This window comes from Taudactylus pleione, unplaced genomic scaffold, assembly GCF_031769625.1.
Source record: "Taudactylus pleione unplaced genomic scaffold, aTauple2 ptg000946l, whole genome shotgun sequence".
Lineage (NCBI taxonomy): Eukaryota > Metazoa > Chordata > Amphibia > Anura > Myobatrachidae > Taudactylus > Taudactylus pleione.
Window position 1 is genome coordinate 257,988 of NW_028285347.1, and position 24,954 is coordinate 282,941.

Consider the following 24,954-nt stretch of genomic DNA (forward strand, 5'->3'; position numbering starts at 1 on the left):
CATTCTAATATACATTCTAACATCCATTATAACATTCTAACATCCATTATAACATTCTAACATACATTATAATATTCTAATATACATTCTAACGTCCATTAAAACATTCTAACATCCATTATAACATTGTAACATACATTATAACATTCTAATATACATTCTAACATCCATTATAACATTCTAACATACATTATAACAATCTAATATACATTCTAACATCCATTATAACATTCTAACATACATTATAACATTCTAATATATGTTATAACATCCATTATAATGTACTATCATCCATTATAACATTCTAACATCCATTATAATATTCTAATATACATTCTAACATCCATTATAACATTCTAAAATACACTAAAACATTCTAATATACATTCTAACATGCATTCTAACATACATTATAACATTCTAATATTCATTATAACATCCATTATAACATTCTAACATCCAATATAACATTCTAACATACATTACAACATTCTAATATACATTCTAACATCCATTATAACATTCTAACATCCATTATAACATTGTAACATACATTATAACATTCTAATATACATTCTAACATCCATTATAACATTCTAACATCCATTATAACATTGTAACATACATTATAACATTCTAATATACATTCTAACATCCATTATAACATTCTAACATCCATTATAACATTCTAACATACATTCTAACATTCTAATATACATTAAAACATTCTAATATACATTCTAACATCCATTATAACATTCTAACATCCATTATAACATTCTAACATACATTATAACATTCTAATATACATTCTAACATCCATTAAAACATTCTAACATCCATTATAACATTGTAACATACATTATAACATTCTAATATACATTCTAACATCCATTATAACATTCTAACATACATTCTAACATTCTATTATACATTCTAACATCCATTATAACATTCTAACATACTTTTTAACATTCTGATATACATTCTAAAATCAATTATAACATTCTAACTTCCATTATAACATTCTAATATACATTCTAACATCCATTATAACATTCTAACATACACTATAATATTCTAATATACATTCTAACATCCATTCTAACATTCTAATATTCATTATAACATCCATTATAACATTCTAACATCCATTATAACATTCTAACATACATTACAACATTCTAATATACATTCTAACGTCCATTAAAACATTCTAACATCCATTATAACATTGTAACATACAATATAACATTCTAATATACATTCTAACATCCATTATAACATTCTAACATACATTATAACAATCTAATATACATTCTAACATCCATTATAACATTCTAACATACATTATAACATTCTAATATATATTATAACATCCATTATAATGTACTATCATCCATTATAACATTCTAACATCCATTATAATATTCTAATATACATTCTAACATCCATTATAACATTCTGAAATACACTAAAACATTCTAATATACATTCTAACATGCATTCTAACATACATTATAACATTCTAATATTCATTATAACATCCATTATAACATTCTAACATCCATTATAACATTCTAACATACATTACAACATTCTAATATACATTCTAACATCCATTATAACATTCTAACATCCATTATAACATTGTAACATACATTATAACATTCTAATATACATTCTAACATCCATTATAACATTATAACATCCATTATAACATTGTAACATACATTATAACATTCTAATATACATTCTAACAACCATTATAACATTCTAACATCCATTATAACATTCTAACATACATTCTAACATTCTAATATACATTAAAACATTCTAATATACATTCTAACATCCATTATAACATTCTAACATCCATTATAACATTCTAACATACATTATAACATTCTAATATACATTCTAACATCCATTAAAACATTCTAACATACATTATAACATTCTAATATACATTATAACATCCATTATAACATTCTAACATCCATTCTAACATTCTAATATTCATTATAACATCCATTATAACATTCTAACATCCATTATAACATTCTAACATACATTACAACATTCTAATATACATTCTAACATCCATTATAACATTCTAACATCCATTATAACATTCTAACATACATTATAACATTCTAATATACATTCTAACGTCCATTAAAACATTCTAACATCCATTATAACATTGTACCATACATTATAACATTCTAATATACATTCTAACATCCATTATAACATTCTAACATACATTATAACAATCTAATATACATTCTAACATCCATTATAACATTCTAACATACATTATAACATTCTAATATATATTATAACATCCATTATAATGTACTATCATCCATTATAACATTCTAACATCCATTATAATATTCTAATATACATTCTAACATCCATTATAACATTCTAAAATACACTAAAACATTCTAATATACATTCTAACATGCATTCTAACATACATTATAACATTCTAATATTCATTATAACATCCATTATAACATTCTAACATCCATTATAACATTCTAACATACATTACAACATTCTAATATACATTCTAACATCCATTATAACATTGTAACATACATTATAACATTCTAATATACATTCTAACATCCATTATAACATTCTAACATCCATTATAACATTGTAACATACATTATAACATTCTAATATACATTCTAACATCCATTATAACATTCTAACATACATTATAACAATCTAATATACATTCTAACATCCATTATAACATTCTAACATACATTATAACATTCTAATATACATTCTAACATCAATTATAACATTCTAACATCCATAATAACATTCTAACATACATTCTAACATTCTAATATACATTCTAACATCCATTATAACATTCTAACATACATTCTGACATTCTAATATACATTCTAACATCCATTATAACATTCTAACATACTTTTTAACATTCTGATATACATTCTAAAATCAATTATATCATTCTAACATCCGTTTTAACATTCTAATATACATTATAACATCCATTATAATAATCTAACATCCATTATCATATTCTAACATCCATTATAACATTTTAATATACATTCTAACATCCATTATAACATTCTAACATACATTATAATATTCTAATATACATTCTAACATGCATTCTAACATACATTTTAACATTCTAATATACATTATAACATCAATTATAACATTCTAACATCCATTCTAACATTCTAATATTCATTATAACATCCATTATAACATTCTATCATCCATTGTAACATTCTAACATACATTCTAACATTCTAATATACATTCTAACATCCATTATAACATTCTAACATACATTATAACATTGTAACATACATTATAACATTCTAATATACATTCTAACATCCATTATAACATTCGAACATACATTATTACAATCTAAAATACATTATAACATTCTAGTATACATTATAACATCCATTCTAACATTCTAACATACATTATAACATACATTATAACATTCTAATATACATTCTAACATCCATTCTAACATTCTAACATACATTATAACATACATTATAACATTCTAATATACATTCTAACATCCAATATAACATTCTAACATACCTTATAACAATCTAATATACATTCTAACATCCAATATAACATTCTAATTTCCATTATAACATTCTAACATACATTATAACATTCTAATATACATTCTAACATCCATTATAACATTCTAACATACATTATAACAATCTAATATACATTCTAACATCCATTATAACATTCTAACATACATTATAACATCCTAACATACATTATAACATTCTAATATACATTTTAACATCCATTATAACATTCTAACATACATTATAACAATCTAATATACATTCTAACATCAATTATAACATTCTAACATACATTATAACATTCTATTATACATTCTAACATCAATTATAACATTCTAACATCCATAATAACATTCTAACATACATTCTAACATTCTAATATACATTCTAACATCCATTATAACATTCTAACATACATTCTAACATTCTAATATACATTCTAACATCCATTATAACATTCTAACATACTTTTTAACATTCTGATATACATTCTAAAATCAATTATAACATTCTAACATCCATTTTAACATTCTAATATACATTATAACATCCATTATAATAATCTAACATCCATTATAATATTGAAACATCCATTATAATATTCTAATATACATTCTAACATCCATTATAACATTTTAACATACATTATAATATTCTAATATACATTCTAACATGAATTCTAACATACATTATAACATTCTAATATACATTATAACATCCATTATAACATTCTAACATCCATTCTAACATACTAATATTCATTATAACATCCATTATAACATTCTAACATACATTATAACATTCTAATATACATTCTAACATCCATTATAACATTCTAACATACATTATAACATTGTAACATACATTATAACATTCTAATATACTTTCTAACATCCATTATAACATTCGAACATACATTATTACAATCTAAAATACATTATAACTTTCTAGTATACATTATAACATCCATTTTAACATTCTAACATACATTATAACATTGTAACATACATTATAACATTCTAATATACATTCTAACATCTATTATAACATTCTAACATACATTATAACAATCTAAAATACATTTTAACATCCAAAATAACATTCTAACATACATTATAACTTTCTAATATACATTCTAACATCCATTATAACATTCTAACATCCATAATAACATTCTAACATACATTCTAACATTATAATATAAATTCTAACATCCATTTTAACATTCTAACATCCTTTATAACATTCTAACATACATTATAACATTCTAATATACATTCTAACATCCATTATAACATTCTAACATACATTATAAAATTCTTAAATACATTCTAACATGCATTCTAACATACAATATAACATTCTAACATCCATTATAACATTCTAACATACATTATAACATTCTAATATACATTCTAAAATTCTAAAATACATTCTAACATACATTATAACATTCTAATATACATTCTAATATCCATTATAACATACTAACATACATTATAACATTCTAATATACATTCTAACATCCATTATAACATTCTAACATACATTATAACAATCTAATATACATTCTAACATCCATTATAACATTCTAACATACATTATAACATTGTAACATACATTATAACATTCTAATATACATTCTAACATCCATTCTAACATTCTAACATACATTATAACAATCTAAAATACATTCTAACATCCATTATAACATTCTAACATACAAAATAACATTCTAACATACATTCTAATATTCTAATATACATTCTAACATCCATAATAACATTCTAACATACATTATAACATTATAACATACATTCTAACATTCTAATATACATTCTAACATGCATTCTAACATCCATTCTAACATTCTAATATACATTCTAACATCCATTATAACATTAAAACATACATTCTAACATTCTAACATACATTATAACATTCTAATATACATTCTAACATCCATTATAACATTCTAACATACATTATAACAATCTAATATACATTCTAACATCCATTCTAACATTCTAACATACATTATAACATTCTAATATACATTCTAACATCCATTTTAACATTCTAACATACATTATAACATTATAATATAAATTCTAACATCCATTATAACATTCTAACATACATTTAACATTCTAATATACATTCTAATATCCATTATAACATTCTAACATACATTATAACAATCTAATATACATTCTAACATCCATTATAACATTCTAACATACATTATAACATTCTAATATACATTCTAACATACATTATAACATTCTAACATTCATTATACCATTCTAATATACATTCTAACATCCATTATAACATTCTAACATACATTATAACATTCTAGTATACATTATAACATCCATTATAACATCCATTATAACATTCTAACATACATTATAACATTCTAATATACATTCTAACATCCATTATAACATTCTAACATACATTATAACATTCTAATATACATTCTAACATCCATTATAACATACATTATAACATTCTAACATACATTATAACATTCTAATATACATTCTAACATCCATTATAACATTCTATCATACATTATAACAATCTAAAATACATTCAAACATCCATTATAACATTCTAACATACATTATAACTTTGTAATATACATTCTAACATCCATTATAACATTCTAACATCCATAATAACATTCTAACATACATTCTAACATTCTAATATACATTCTAACATGCATTATAACATTCTAACATGCATTATAACATTATAACATCCATTATAACATTCTAACATACAATATAACATTCTAATATACATTCTAACATCCATTATAACATTCTAACATCCATTATAACATTCTAACATACATTATAACATTCTAATATACATTCTAATATCCATTAAAACATTCTATCATACATTATAACATTCTAATATACATTCTAACATCCATTATAACATTCTAACATACATTATAACAATCTAATATACATTCTAACATCCATTATAACATTCTACCATACATTATAACATTCTAATATACATTCTAACATACATTATAACATTCTAGTATACATTTTAACATCCATTATAACATTCTAACATACATTATAGCATTGTAACATACATTATAACATTCTAATATACATTCTAATATCCATTATAACATTCTATCATACATTATAACAATCTAAAATACATTCAAACATCCATTATAACATTCTAACATACATTATAACTTTGTAATATACATTCTAACATCCATTATAACATTCAATCATCCATTTTAACATTCTAATATACATTATAACATCCATTATAATATTTTAACATCCATTATAACATTCTAACTTCCATTATAACATTCTAACATCCTTAATAACATTCTAACATACATTATAACATTCTAATATACATTCTAACATCAATTATAACATTCTAACATCCATAATAACATTCTAACATACATTCTAACATTCTAATATACATTCTAACATCCATTATAATAATCTAACATCCATTATAATATTGAAACATCCATTATAATATTCTAATATACATTCTAACATCCATTATAACATTTTAACATACATTATAATATTCTAATATACATTCTAACATGAATTCTAACATACATTATAACATTCTAATATACATTATAACATCCATTATAACATTCTAACATCCATTCTAACATACTAATATTCATTATAACATCCATTATAACATTCTAACATACATTATAACATTCTAATATACATTCTAACATCCATTATAACATTCTAACATACATTATAACATTGTAACATACATTATAACATTCTAATATACTTTCTAACATCCATTATAACATTCGAACATACATTATTACAATCTAAAATACATTATAACTTTCTAGTATACATTATAACATCCATTTTAACATTCTAACATACATTATAACATTGTAACATACATTATAACATTCTAATATACATTCTAACATCTATTATAACATTCTAACATACATTATAACAATCTAAAATACATTTTAACATCCAAAATAACATTCTAACATACATTATAACTTTCTAATATACATTCTAACATCCATTATAACATTCTAACATCCATAATAACATTCTAACATACATTCTAACATTATAATATACATTCTAACATCCATTATAACATTCTAACATCCTTTATAACATTCTAACATACATTATAACATTCTAATATACATTCTAACATCCATTATAACATTCTAACATACATTATAAAATTCTTATATACATTCTAACATGCATTCTAACATACAATATAACATTCTAATATACATTATAACAATCATTATAACATTCTAACATCCATTATAACATTCTAACATACATTATAACATTCTAATATACATTCTAAAATTCTAATATACATTCTAACATACATTATAACATTCTAATATACATTCTAATATCCATTATAACATACTAACATACATTATAACATTCTAATATACATTCTAACATCCATTATAACATTCTAACATACATTATAACAATCTAATATACATTCTAACATCCATTATAACATTCTAACATACATTATAACATTGTAACATACATTATAACATTCTAATATACATTCTAACATCCATTATAACATTCTAACATACATTATAACAATCTAAAATACATTCTAACATCCATTATAACATTCTAACATACAAAATAACATTCTAACATACATTCTAATATTCTAATATACATTCTAACATCCATAATAACATTCTAACATACATTATAACATTATAACATACATTCTAACATTCTAATATACATTCTAACATGCATTCTAACATCCATTCTAACATTCTAATATACATTATAACATCCATTATAACATTAAAACATACATTCTAACATTCTAACATACATTATAACATTCTAATATACATTCTAACATCCATTATAACATTCTAACATACATTATAACAATCTAATATACATTCTAACATCCATTCTAACATTCTAACATACATTATAACATTCTAATATACATTCTAACATCCATTTTAACATTCTAACATACATTATAACATTATAATATAAATTCTAACATCCATTATAACATTCTAACATACATTTAACATTCTAATATACATTCTAATATCCATTATAACATTCTAACATACATTATAACAATCTAATATACATTCTAACATCCATTATAACATTCTAACATACATTATAACATTCTAATATACATTCTAACATACATTATAACATTCTAACATTCATTATACCATTCTAATATACATTCTAACATCCATTATAACATTCTAACATACATTATAACATTCTAGTATACATTATAACATCCATTATAACATCCATTATAACATTCTAACATACATTATAACATTCTAATATACATTCTAACATCCATTATAACATTCTAACATACATTATAACATTCTAATATACATTCTAACATCCATTATAACATACATTATAACATTCTAACATACATTATAACATTCTAATATACATTCTAACATCCATTATAACATTCTATCATACATTATAACAATCTAAAATACATTCAAACATCCATTATAACATTCTAACATACATTATAACTTTGTAATATACATTCTAACATCCATTATAACATTCTAACATCCATAATAACATTCTAACATACATTCTAACATTCTAATATACATTCTAACATGCATTATAACATTCTAACATGCATTATAACATTATAACATCCATTATAACATTCTAACATACAATATAACATTCTAATATACATTCTAACATCCATTATAACATTCTAACATCCATTATAACATTCTAATATACATTCTAATATCCATTAAAACATTCTATCATACATTATAACATTCTAATATACATTCTAACATCCATTATAACATTCTAACATACATTATAACAATCTAATATACATTCTAACATCCATTATAACATTCTACCATACATTATAACATTCTAATATACATTCTAACATACATTATAACATTCTAGTATACATTTTAACATCCATTATAACATTCTAACATACATTATAGCATTGTAACATACATTATAACATTCTAATATACATTCTAATATCCATTATAACATTCTATCATACATTATAACAATCTAAAATACATTCAAACATCCATTATAACATTCTAACATACATTATAACTTTGTAATATACATTCTAACATCCATTATAACATTCAATCATCCATTTTAACATTCTAATATACATTATAACATCCATTATAATATTTTAACATCCATTATAACATTCTAACTTCCATTATAACATTCTAACATCCTTAATAACATTCTAACATACATTATAACATTCTAATATACATTCTAACATCAATTATAACATTCTAACATCCATAATAACATTCTAACATACATTCTAACATTCTAATATACATTCTAACATCCATTATAACATTCTAACATACATTCTAACATTCTAATATACATTCTAACATCCATTATAACATTCTAACATACTTTTTAACATTCTAATATACATTATAACATCCATTATAATATTCTAACATCCATTATAACATTCTAATATACATTCTAACATCCATTATAACATTCTAACATACACTATAATATTCTAATACACATTCTAACATGCATTCTAACATACATTATAACATTCTAATATACATTATAACATCCATTATAACATTTTAACATCCATTCTAACATTCTAATATTCATTATAACATCCATTATAACATTCTACCATCCATTATAACATTCTAACATACATTACAACATTCTAATATACATTCTAACATCCATTATAAAATTCTAACATCCATTATAACATTCTAACATACATTATAACATTCTAATATACATTCTAACATCCATTACAACATTGTAACATACATTATAACATTCTAATAACATTCTAACATCCATTATAACATTCTAACATACATTATAACAATCTAATATACATTCTAACATCCATTATAACATTCTAACATACATTATAACATTCTAATATATATTATAACATCCATTATAATGTACTAACATCCATTATAACATTCTAACATCCATTATTATATTCTAATATACATTCTAACATCCATTATAACATTCTAAAATACACTAAAACATTCTAATATACATTCTAACATGCATTCTAACATACAATATAACATTCTAATATTCATTATAACATCCATTATAACATTCTAACATCCATTATAACATTCTAACATACATTATAACATTCTAATATACATTCTAACATCCATTATAACATTCTAACATCCATTATAACATTCTAACATACATTATAACATTCTAATATACATTCTAACATCCATTAAAACATTCTAACATCCATTATAACTTTGTAACATACATTATAACATTCTAATATACATTCTAACATCCATTATAACATTCTAACATACATTATAACAATCTAATATACATTCTAACATCCATTCTAACATTCTAACATACATTATAACATCCTAACATACATTATAAAATTCTAATATACATTTTAACATCCATTATAACATTCTAACATACATTATAACAATCTAATATACATTCTAACATCAATTATAACATTCTAACATACATTATAACATTCTAATATACATTCTAACATCAATTATAACATTCTAACATCCATAATAACATTCTAACATACATTCTAACATTCTAATATACATTCTAACATCCATTATAACATTCTAACATACATTCTAACATTCTAATATACATTCTAACATCCATTATAACATTATAACATACTTTTTAACATTCTGATATACATTCTAAAATCAATTATAACATTCTAACATCCATTTTAACATTCTAATATACATTATAACATCCATTATAATAATCTAACATCCATTATAATATTCTAACATCCATTATAATATTCTAATATACATTCTAACATCCATTATAACATTCTAACATACATTATAATATTCTAATATACATTCTAACATGCATTCTAACATACATTATAACATTCTAATATACATTATAACATCCATTATAACATTCTGACATCCATTCTAACATTCTAATATTCATTATAACATCCATTATAACATTCTATCATCCATTGTAACATTCTAACATACATTATAACATTCTAATATACATTCTAACATCCATTATAACATTCTAACATACATTATAGCATTGTAACATACATTATAACATTCTAATATACATTCTAACATCCATTATAACATTCGAACATACATTATTACAATCTAAAATACATTATAACATTCTAGTATACATTATAACATCCATTATAACATTCTTTCATACATTATAACATTGTAACATACATTATAACATTCTAATATACATTCTAACATCTATTATAACATTCTAACATACATTATAACAATCTAAAATACATTTTAACATCCAAAAAAACATTCTAACATACATTATAACTTTCTAATATACATTCTAACATCCATTATTACATTCTAACATCCATAATAACATTCTAACATACATTCTAACATTATAATATACATTCTAACATCCATTATAACATTCTAACATCCTTTATAACATTCTAACATACATTATAACATTCTAATATACATTCCAACATCCAATATAACATTCTAACATACATTATAACAATCTAATATACATTCTAACATCCAATATAACATTCTAATATCCATTATAACATTCTAACATACATTATAACATTCTAATATACATTCTAACATCCATTATAACATTCTAACATCCATTCTAACATTCTAATATTCATTCTAACATCCATTATAACATTCTACCATCCATTATAACATTCTAACATACATTACAACATTCTAATATACATTCTAACATCCATTATAACATTATAACATCCATTATAACATTCTAACATACATTATAACATTCTAATATACATTCTAACATCCATTATAACATTGTAACATACATTATAACATTCTAATAACATTCTAACATCCATTATAACATTCTAACATACATTATAACAATCTAATATACATTCTAACATCCATTATAACATTCTAACATACATTCTAACATCCATTATAACATTCTAAAATACACTAAAACATTCTAATATACATTCTAACATGCATTCTAACATACAATATAACATTCTAATATTCATTATAACATCCATTATAACATTCTAACATCCATTATAACATTCTAACATACATTATAACATTCTAATATACATTCTAACATCCATTATAACATTCTAACATCCATTATAACATTCTAACATACATTATAACATTCTAATATACATTCTAACATCCATTAAAACATTCTAACATCCATTATAACTTTGTAACATACATTATAATATTCTAATATACATTCTAACATCCATTATAACATTCTAACATACATTATAACAATCTAATATACATTCTAACATCCATTCTAACATTCTAACATACATTATAACATCCTAACATACATTATAAAATTCTAATATACATTTTAACATCCATTATAACATTTTAACATATATTATAACAATCTAATATACATTCTAACATCAATTATAATATTCTAACATACATTATAACATTCTAATATACATTCTAACATCAATTATAACATTCTAACATCCATAATAACATTCTAACATACATTCTAACATTCTAATATACATTCTAACATCCATTATAACATTCTAACATACATTCTAACATTCTAATATACATTCTAACATCCATTATAACATTATAACATACTTTTTAACATTCTGATATACATTCTAAAATCAATTATAACATTCTAACATCCATTTTAACATTCTAATATACATTATAACATCCATTATAATAATCTAACATCCATTATAATATTCTAATATACATTCTAACATCCATTATAATATTCTAATATACATTCTAACATCCATTATAACATTCTAACATACATTATAATATACATTCTAACATGCATTCTAACATACATTATAACATTCTAATATACATTATAACATCCATTATAACATTCTAACATCCATTCTAACATTCTAATATTCATTATAACATCCATTATAACATTATATCATCCATTGTAACATTCTAACATACATTATAACATTCTAATATACATTCTAACATCCATTATAACATTCTAACATACATTATTACAATCTAAAATACATTATAACATTCTAGTATACATTATAACATCCATTATAACATTCTTTCATACATTATAACATTGTAATATACATTATAACATTCTAATATACATTCTAACATCTATTATAACATTCTAACATACATTATAACAATCTAAAATACATTTTAACATCCAAAAAAACATTCTAACATACATTATAACTTTCTAATATACATTCTAACATCCATTATTACATTCTAACATCCATAATAACATTCTAACATACATTCTAACATTATAATATACATTCTAACATCCATTATAACATTCTAACATCCTTTATAACATTCTAACATACATTATAACATTCTAATATACATTCTAACATCCAATATAACATTCTAACATACATTATAACAATCTAATATACATTCTAACATCCAATATAACATTCTAATATCCATTATAACATTCTAACATACATTATAACATTCTAATATACATTCTAACATCCATTATAACAATCTAACATACATTATAACAATCTAATATACATTCTAACATCCATTATAACATTCTAACATACATTATAACATCCTAACATACATTATAACATTCTAATATACATTTTAACATCCATTATAACATTCTAACATACATTATAACAATCTAATATACATTCTAACATCAATTATAACATTCTAACATACATTATAACATTCTAATATACATTCTAACATCAATTATAACATTCTAACATCCATAATAACATTCTAACATACATTCTAACATTCTAATATACATTCTAACATCCATTATAACATTCTAACATACATTCTAACATTCTAATATACATTCTAAAATCCATTATAACATTCTAACATACTTTTTAACATTCTGATATACATTCTAAAATCAATTATAACATTCTAACATCCATTTTTACATTCTAATATACATTATAACATCCATTATAATAATCTAACATCCATTATAATATTCTAACATCCATTATAATATTCTAATATACATTCTAACATCCATTCTAACATTCTAACATACATTATAATATTCTAATATACATTCTAACATGCATTCTAACATACATTATAACATTCTAATATACATTATAACATCCATTATAACATTCTAACATCCATTCTAACATTCTAATATTCATTATAACATCCATTATAACATTCTATCATCCATTGTAACATTCTAACATACATTATAACATTCTAATATACATTCTAACATCCATTATAACATTCTAACATACATTATAACATTGTAACATACATTATAACATTCTAATATACATTCTAACATACATTATAACATTCAAACATACATTATTACAATCTAAAATACATTATAACATTCTAGTATACATTATAACACCCATTATAACATTCTAACATAGATTATAACATTGTAACATACATTATAACATTCTAATATACATTCTAACATCTATTATAACATTCTAACATACATTATAACAATCTAAAATACATTTTAACATCCAAAATAACATTTTAACATACATTATAACTTTCTAATATACATTCTAACATCCATTATAACATTCTAACATCCATAATAACATTCTAACATACATTCTAACATTATAATATACATTCTAACATCCATTATAACATTCTAACATCCTTTATAACATTCTAACATACATTATAACATTCTAATATACATTCTAACATCCAATATAACATTCTAACATACCTTATAATAATCTAATATACATTATAACATCCAATATAACATTCTAATATCCATTATAACATTCTAACATACATTATAACATTCTAATATACATTCTAACATCCATTATAACATTCTAACATACATTATAACAATCTAATATACATTCTAACATCCATTATAACATTCTAACATACATTATAACATCCTAACATACATTATAACATTCTAATATACATTTTAACATCCATTATAACATTCTAACATACATTATAACAATCTAATATACATTCTAACATCAATTATAACATTCTAACATACATTATAACATTCTAATATACATTCTAACATCAATTTTAACATTCTAACATCCATAATAACATTCTAACATACATTCTAACATTCTAATATACATTCTAACATCCGTTATAACATTCTAACATACATTCTAACATACTAATATACATTCTAACATCCATTATAACATTCTAACATACTTTTTAACATTCTGATATACATTCTAAATTCAATTATAACATTCTAACATCCATTTTAACATTCTAATATACATTATAACATCCATTATAATAATCTAACATACATTATAATATTCTAACATCCATTATAATATTCTAATATACATTCTAACATCCATTCTAACATTCTAACATACATTATAATATTCTAATATACATTCTAACATGCATTCTAACATACATTATAACATTCTAATATACATTATAACATCCATTATAACATTCTGACATCCATTCTAACATTCTAATATTCATTATAACATCCATTATAACATTCTATCATCCATTGTAACATTCTAACATACATTATAACATTCTAATATACATTCTAACATCCATTATAACATTCTAACATACATTATAGCATTGTAACATACATTATAACATTCTAATATACATTCTAACATCCATTATAACATTCGAACATACATTATTACAATCTAAAATACATTATAACATTCTAGTATACATTATAACATCCATTATAACATTCTTTCATACATTATAACATTGTAACATACATTATAACATTCTAATATACATTCTAACATCTATTATAACATTCTAACATACATTATAACAATCTAAAATACATTTTAACATCCAAAAAAACATTCTAACATACATTATAACTTTCTAATATACATTCTAACATCCATTATTACATTCTAACATCCATAATAACATTCTAACATACATTCTAACATTATAATATACATTCTAACATCCATTATAACATTCTAACATCCTTTATAACATTCTAACATACATTATAACATTCTAATATACATTCCAACATCCAATATAACATTCTAACATACATTATAACAATCTAATATACATTCTAACATCCAATATAACATTCTAATATCCATTCTAACATTCTAACATACATTATAACATTCTAATATACATTCTAACATCCATTATAACATTCTAACATCCATTCTAACATTCTAATATTCATTCTAACATCCATTATAACATTCTACCATCCATTATAACATTCTAACATACATTACAACATTCTAATATACATTCTAACATCCATTATAACATTATAACATCCATTATAACATTCTAACATACATTATAACATTCTAATATACATTCTAACATCCATTATAACATTGTAACATACATTATAACATTCTAATAACATTCTAACATCCATTATAACATTCTAACATACATTATAACAATCTAATATACATTCTAACATCCATTATAACATTCTAACATACATTCTAACATCCATTATAACATTCTAAAATACACTAAAACATTCTAATATACATTCTAACATGCATTCTAACATACAATATAACATTCTAATATTCATTATAACATCCATTATAACATTCTAACATACATTATAACATTCTAATATACATTCTAACATCCATTATAACATTCTAACATCCATTATAACATTCTAACATACATTATAACATTCTAATATACATTCTAACATCCATTAAAACATTCTAACATCCATTATAACTTTGTAACATACATTATAATATTCTAATATACATTCTAACATCCATTATAACATTCTAACATCCATAATAACATTCTAACATACATTCTAACATTATAATATACATTCTAACATCCATTATAACATTCTAACATCCTTTATAACATTCTAACATACATTCTAACATTATAATATACATTCTAACATCCATTATAACATTCTAACATCCTTTATAACATTCTAACATACATTATAACATCCAATATAACATTCTAATATCCATTATAACATTCTAACATACATTATAACATTCTAATATACATTCTAACATCCATTATAACATTCTAACATACATTATAACAATCTAATATACATTCTAACATCCATTATAACATTCTAACATACATTATAACATCCTAACATACATTATAACATTCTAATATACATTTTAACATCCATTATAACATTCTAACATACATTATAACAATCTAATATACATTCTAACATCAATTATAACATTCTAACATACATTATAACATTCTAATATACATTCTAACATCAATTTTAACATTCTAACATCCATAATAACATTCTAACATACATTCTAACATTCTAATATACATTCTAACATCCGTTATAACATTCTAACATACATTCTAACATACTAATATACATTCTAACATCCATTATAACATTCTAACATACTTTTTAACATTCTGATATACATTCTAAATTCAATTATAACATTCTAACATCCATTTTAACATTCTAATATACATTATAACATCCATTATAATAATCTAACATACATTATAATATTCTAACATCCATTATAATATTCTAATATACATTCTAACATCCATTCTAACATTCTAACATACATTATAATATTCTAATATACATTCTAACATGCATTCTAACATACATTATAACATTCTAATATACATTATAACATCCATTATAACATTCTGACATCCATTCTAACATTCTAATATTCATTATAACATCCATTATAACATTCTATCATCCATTGTAACATTCTAACATACATTATAACATTCTAATATACATTCTAACATCCATTATAACATTCTAACATACATTATAGCATTGTAACATACATTATAACATTCTAATATACATTCTAACATCCATTATAACATTCGAACATACATTATTACAATCTAAAATACATTATAACATTCTAGTATACATTATAACATCCATTATAACATTCTTTCATACATTATAACATTGTAACATACATTATAACATTCTAATATACATTCTAACATCTATTATAACATTCTAACATACATTATAACAATCTAAAATACATTTTAACATCCAAAAAAACATTCTAACATACATTATAACTTTCTAATATACATTCTAACATCCATTATTACATTCTAACATCCATAATAACATTCTAACATACATTCTAACATTATAATATACATTCTAACATCCATTATAACATTCTAACATCCTTTATAACATTCTAACATACATTATAACATTCTAATATACATTCCAACATCCAATATAACATTCTAACATACATTATAACAATCTAATATACATTCTAACATCCAATATAACATTCTAATATCCATTATAACATTCTAACATACATTATAACATTCTAATATACATTCTAACATCCATTATAACATTCTAACATCCATTCTAACATTCTAATATTCATTCTAACATCCATTATAACATTCTACCATCCATTATAACATTCTAACATACATTACAACATTCTAATATACATTCTAACATCCATTATAACATTATAACATCCATTATAACATTCTAACATACATTATAACATTCTAATATACATTCTAACATCCATTATAACATTGTAACATACATTATAACATTCTAATAACATTCTAACATCCATTATAACATTCTAACATACATTATAACAATCTAATATACATTCTAACATCCATTATAACATTCTAACATACATTCTAACATCCATTATAACATTCTAAAATACACTAAAACATTCTAATATACATTCTAACATGCATTCTAACATACAATATAACATTCTAATATTCATTATAACATCCATTATAACATTCTAACATCCATTATAACATTCTAACATACATTATAACATTCTAATATACATTCTAACATCCATTATAACATTCTAACATCCATTATAACATTCTAACATACATTATAACATTCTAATATACATTCTAACATCCATTAAAACATTCTAACATCCATTATAACTTTGTAACATACATTATAATATTCTAATATACATTCTAACATCCATTATAACATTCTAACATACATTATAACAATCTAATATACATTCTAACATCCATTCTAACATTCTAACATACATTATAACATCCTAACATACATTATAAAATTCTAATATACATTTTAACATCCATTATAACATTTTAACATATATTATAACAATCTAATATACATTCTAACATCAATTATAATATTCTAACATACATTATAACATTCTAATATACATTCTAACATCAATTATAACATTCTAACATCCATAATAACATTCTAACATACATTCTAACATTCTAATATACATTCTAACATCCATTATAACATTCTAACATACATTCTAACATTCTAATATACATTCTAACATCCATTATAACATTATAACATACTTTTTAACATTCTGATATACATTCTAAAATCAATTATAACATTCTAACATCCATTTTAACATTCTAATATACATTATAACATCCATTATAATAATCTAACATCCATTATAATATTCTAATATACATTCTAACATCCATTATAATATTCTAATATACATTCTAACATCCATTATAACATTCTAACATACATTATAATATACATTCTAACATGCATTCTAACATACATTATAACATTCTAATATACATTATAACATCCATTATAACATTCTAACATCCATTCTAACATTCTAATATTCATTATAACATCCATTATAACATTCTATCATCCATTGTAACATTCTAACATACATTATAACATTCTAATATACATTCTAACATCCATTATAACATTCTAACATACATTATTACAATCTAAAATACATTATAACATTCTAGTATACATTATAACATCCATTATAACATTCTTTCATACATTATAACATTGTAATATACATTATAACATTCTAATATACATTCTAACATCTATTATAACATTCTAACATACATTATAACAATCTAAAATACATTTTAACATCCAAAAAAACATTCTAACATACATTATAACTTTCTAATATACATTCTAACATCCATTATTACATTCTAACATCCATAATAACATTCTAACATACATTCTAACATTATAATATACATTCTAACATCCATTATAACATTCTAACATCCTTTATAACATTCTAACATACATTATAACATTCTAATATACATTCTAACATCCAATATAACATTCTAACATACATTATAACAATCTAATATACATTCTAACATCCAATATAACATTCTAATATCCATTATAACATTCTAACATACATTATAACATTCTAATATACATTCTAACATCCATTATAACAATCTAACATACATTATAACAATCTAATATACATTCTAACATCCATTATAACATTCTAACATACATTATAACATCCTAACATACATTATAACATTCTAATATACATTTTAACATCCATTATAACATTCTAACATACATTATAACAATCTAATATACATTCTAACATCAATTATAACATTCTAACATACATTATAACATTCTAATATACATTCTAACATCAATTATAACATTCTAACATCCATAATAACATTCTAACATACATTCTAACATTCTAATATACATTCTAACATCCATTATAACATTCTAACATACATTCTAACATTCTAATATACATTCTAAAATCCATTATAACATTCTAACATACTTTTTAACATTCTGATATACATTCTAAAATCAATTATAACATTCTAACATCCATTTTTACATTCTAATATACATTATAACATCCATTATAATAATCTAACATCCATTATAATATTCTAACATCCATTATAATATTCTAATATACATTCTAACATCCATTCTAACATTCTAACATACATTATAATATTCTAATATACATTCTAACATGCATTCTAACATACATTATAACATTCTAATATACATTATAACATCCATTATAACATTCTAACATCCATTCTAACATTCTAATATTCATTATAACATCCATTATAACATTCTATCATCCATTGTAACATTCTAACATACATTATAACATTCTAATATACATTCTAACATCCATTATAACATTCTAACATACATTATAACATTGTAACATACATTATAACATTCTAATATACATTCTAACATACATTATAACATTCAAACATACATTATTACAATCTAAAATACATTATAACATTCTAGTATACATTATAACACCCATTATAACATTCTAACATAGATTATAACATTGTAACATACATTATAACATTCTAATATACATTCTAACATCTATTATAACATTCTAACATACATTATAACAATCTAAAATACATTTTAACATCCAAAATAACATTTTAACATACATTATAACTTTCTAATATACATTCTAACATCCATTATAACATTCTAACATCCATAATAACATTCTAACATACATTCTAACATTATAATATACATTCTAACATCCATTATAACATTCTAACATCCTTTATAACATTCTAACATACATTATAACATTCTAATATACATTCTAACATCCAATATAACATTCTAACATACCTTATAATAATCTAATATACATTATAACATCCAATATAACATTCTAATATCCATTATAACATTCTAACATACATTATAACATTCTAATATACATTCTAACATCCATTATAACATTCTAACATACATTATAACAATCTAATATACATTCTAACATCCATTATAACATTCTAACATACATTATAACATCCTAACATACATTATAACATTCTAATATACATTTTAACATCCATTATAACATTCTAACATACATTATAACAATCTAATATACATTCTAACATCAATTATAACATTCTAACATACATTATAACATTCTAATATACATTCTAACATCAATTTTAACATTCTAACATCCATAATAACATTCTAACATACATTCTAACATTCTAATATACATTCTAACATCCGTTATAACATTCTAACATACATTCTAACATACTAATATACATTCTAACATCCATTATAACATTCTAACATACTTTTTAACATTCTGATATACATTCTAAATTCAATTATAACATTCTAACATCCATTTTAACATTCTAATATACATTATAACATCCATTATAATAATCTAACATACATTATAATATTCTAACATCCATTATAATATTCTAATATACATTCTAACATCCATTCTAACATTCTAACATACATTATAATATTCTAATATACATTCTAACATGCATTCTAACATACATTATAACATTCTAATGTACATTATAACATCCATTATAACATTCTAACATCCATTCTAACATTCTAATATTCATTATAACATCCATTATAACATTCTATCATCCATTGTAACATTCTAACATACATTATAACATTCTAATATACATTCTAACATCCATTATAACATTCTAACATACATTATAACATTGTAACATACATTATAACATTCTAATATACATTCTAACATCTATTATAACATTCTAACATACATTATAACAATCTAAAATACATTTTAACATCCAAAATAACATTCTAACATACATTATAACTTTCTAATATACATTCTAACATCCATTATAACATTCTAACATCCTTAATAACATTATAGCATACATTCTAACATTATAATATACATTCTAACATCCATTATAACATTCTAACTTCCTTTATAACATTCTAACATACATTATAACATTCTAATATAAATTCTAACATCCAATATAACATTCTAACATACATTATAACAATCTAATATACATTCTAACATCCAATATAACATTCTAATATACATTATAACATTCTAATATACATTCTAAAATCAATTATAACATTCTAACATCCATAATAGCATTCTAACATACATTCTAACATTCTAATATACATTCTAACATCCATTATAACATTCTAACATACATTCTAACATTCTAATACACATTCTAACATCCATTATAACATTCTAACATACTTTTTAACATTCTAATATACATTCTAACATCCATTATAACATTCTAACATACACTATAATATTCTAATATACATTCTAACATGCATTCTAACATACATTATAACATTCTAACATACACTATAATATTCTAATATACATTCTAACATGCATTCTACCATACATTATAACATTCTAATATACATTATAACATCCATTATAACATTCTAACATCCATTCTAACATTCTAATATTCATTGTAACATCCATTATAACATTCTAACATCCATTATAACATTCTAACATACATTACAACATTCTAATATACATTGTAACATCCATTATAACATTCTAACATCCATTATAACATTCTAACATACATTATAACATTCTAATATACATTCTAACGTCCATTATAACTTTCTAACATCCATTATAACATTGTAACATACATTATAACATTCTAATATACATTCTAACATCCATTATAACATTCTAACATACATTATAACAATCTAATATACATTCTAACATGCATTCTAACATACAATATAACATTCTAATATACATTATAACAATCATTATAACATTCTAACATCCATTATAACATTCTAACATACATTATAACATTCTAATATACATTCTAAAATTATAATATACATTCTAACATACATTATAACATTCTAATATACATTCTAACATCCATTCTAACATTCTAACATACATTATAACATTCTAATATACATTCTAATATCCATTTTAACATTCTAACATACATTATAACATTATAATATAAATTCTAACATCCATTATAACATTCTAACATACATTTAACATTCTAATATACATTCTAATATCCATTATAACATTCTAACATACATTATAACAATCTAATATACATTCTAACATCCATTATAACATTCTAACATACATTATAACATTCTAATATACATTCTAACATACATTATAACATTCTAACATTCATTATACCATTCTAATATACATTCTAACATCCATTATAACATTCTAACATACATTATAACATTCTAGTATACATTATAACATCCATTATAACATCCATTATAACATTCTAACATACATTATAACATTCTAATATACATTCTAACATCCATTATAACATTCTAACATACATTATAACATTCTAATATACATTCTAACATCC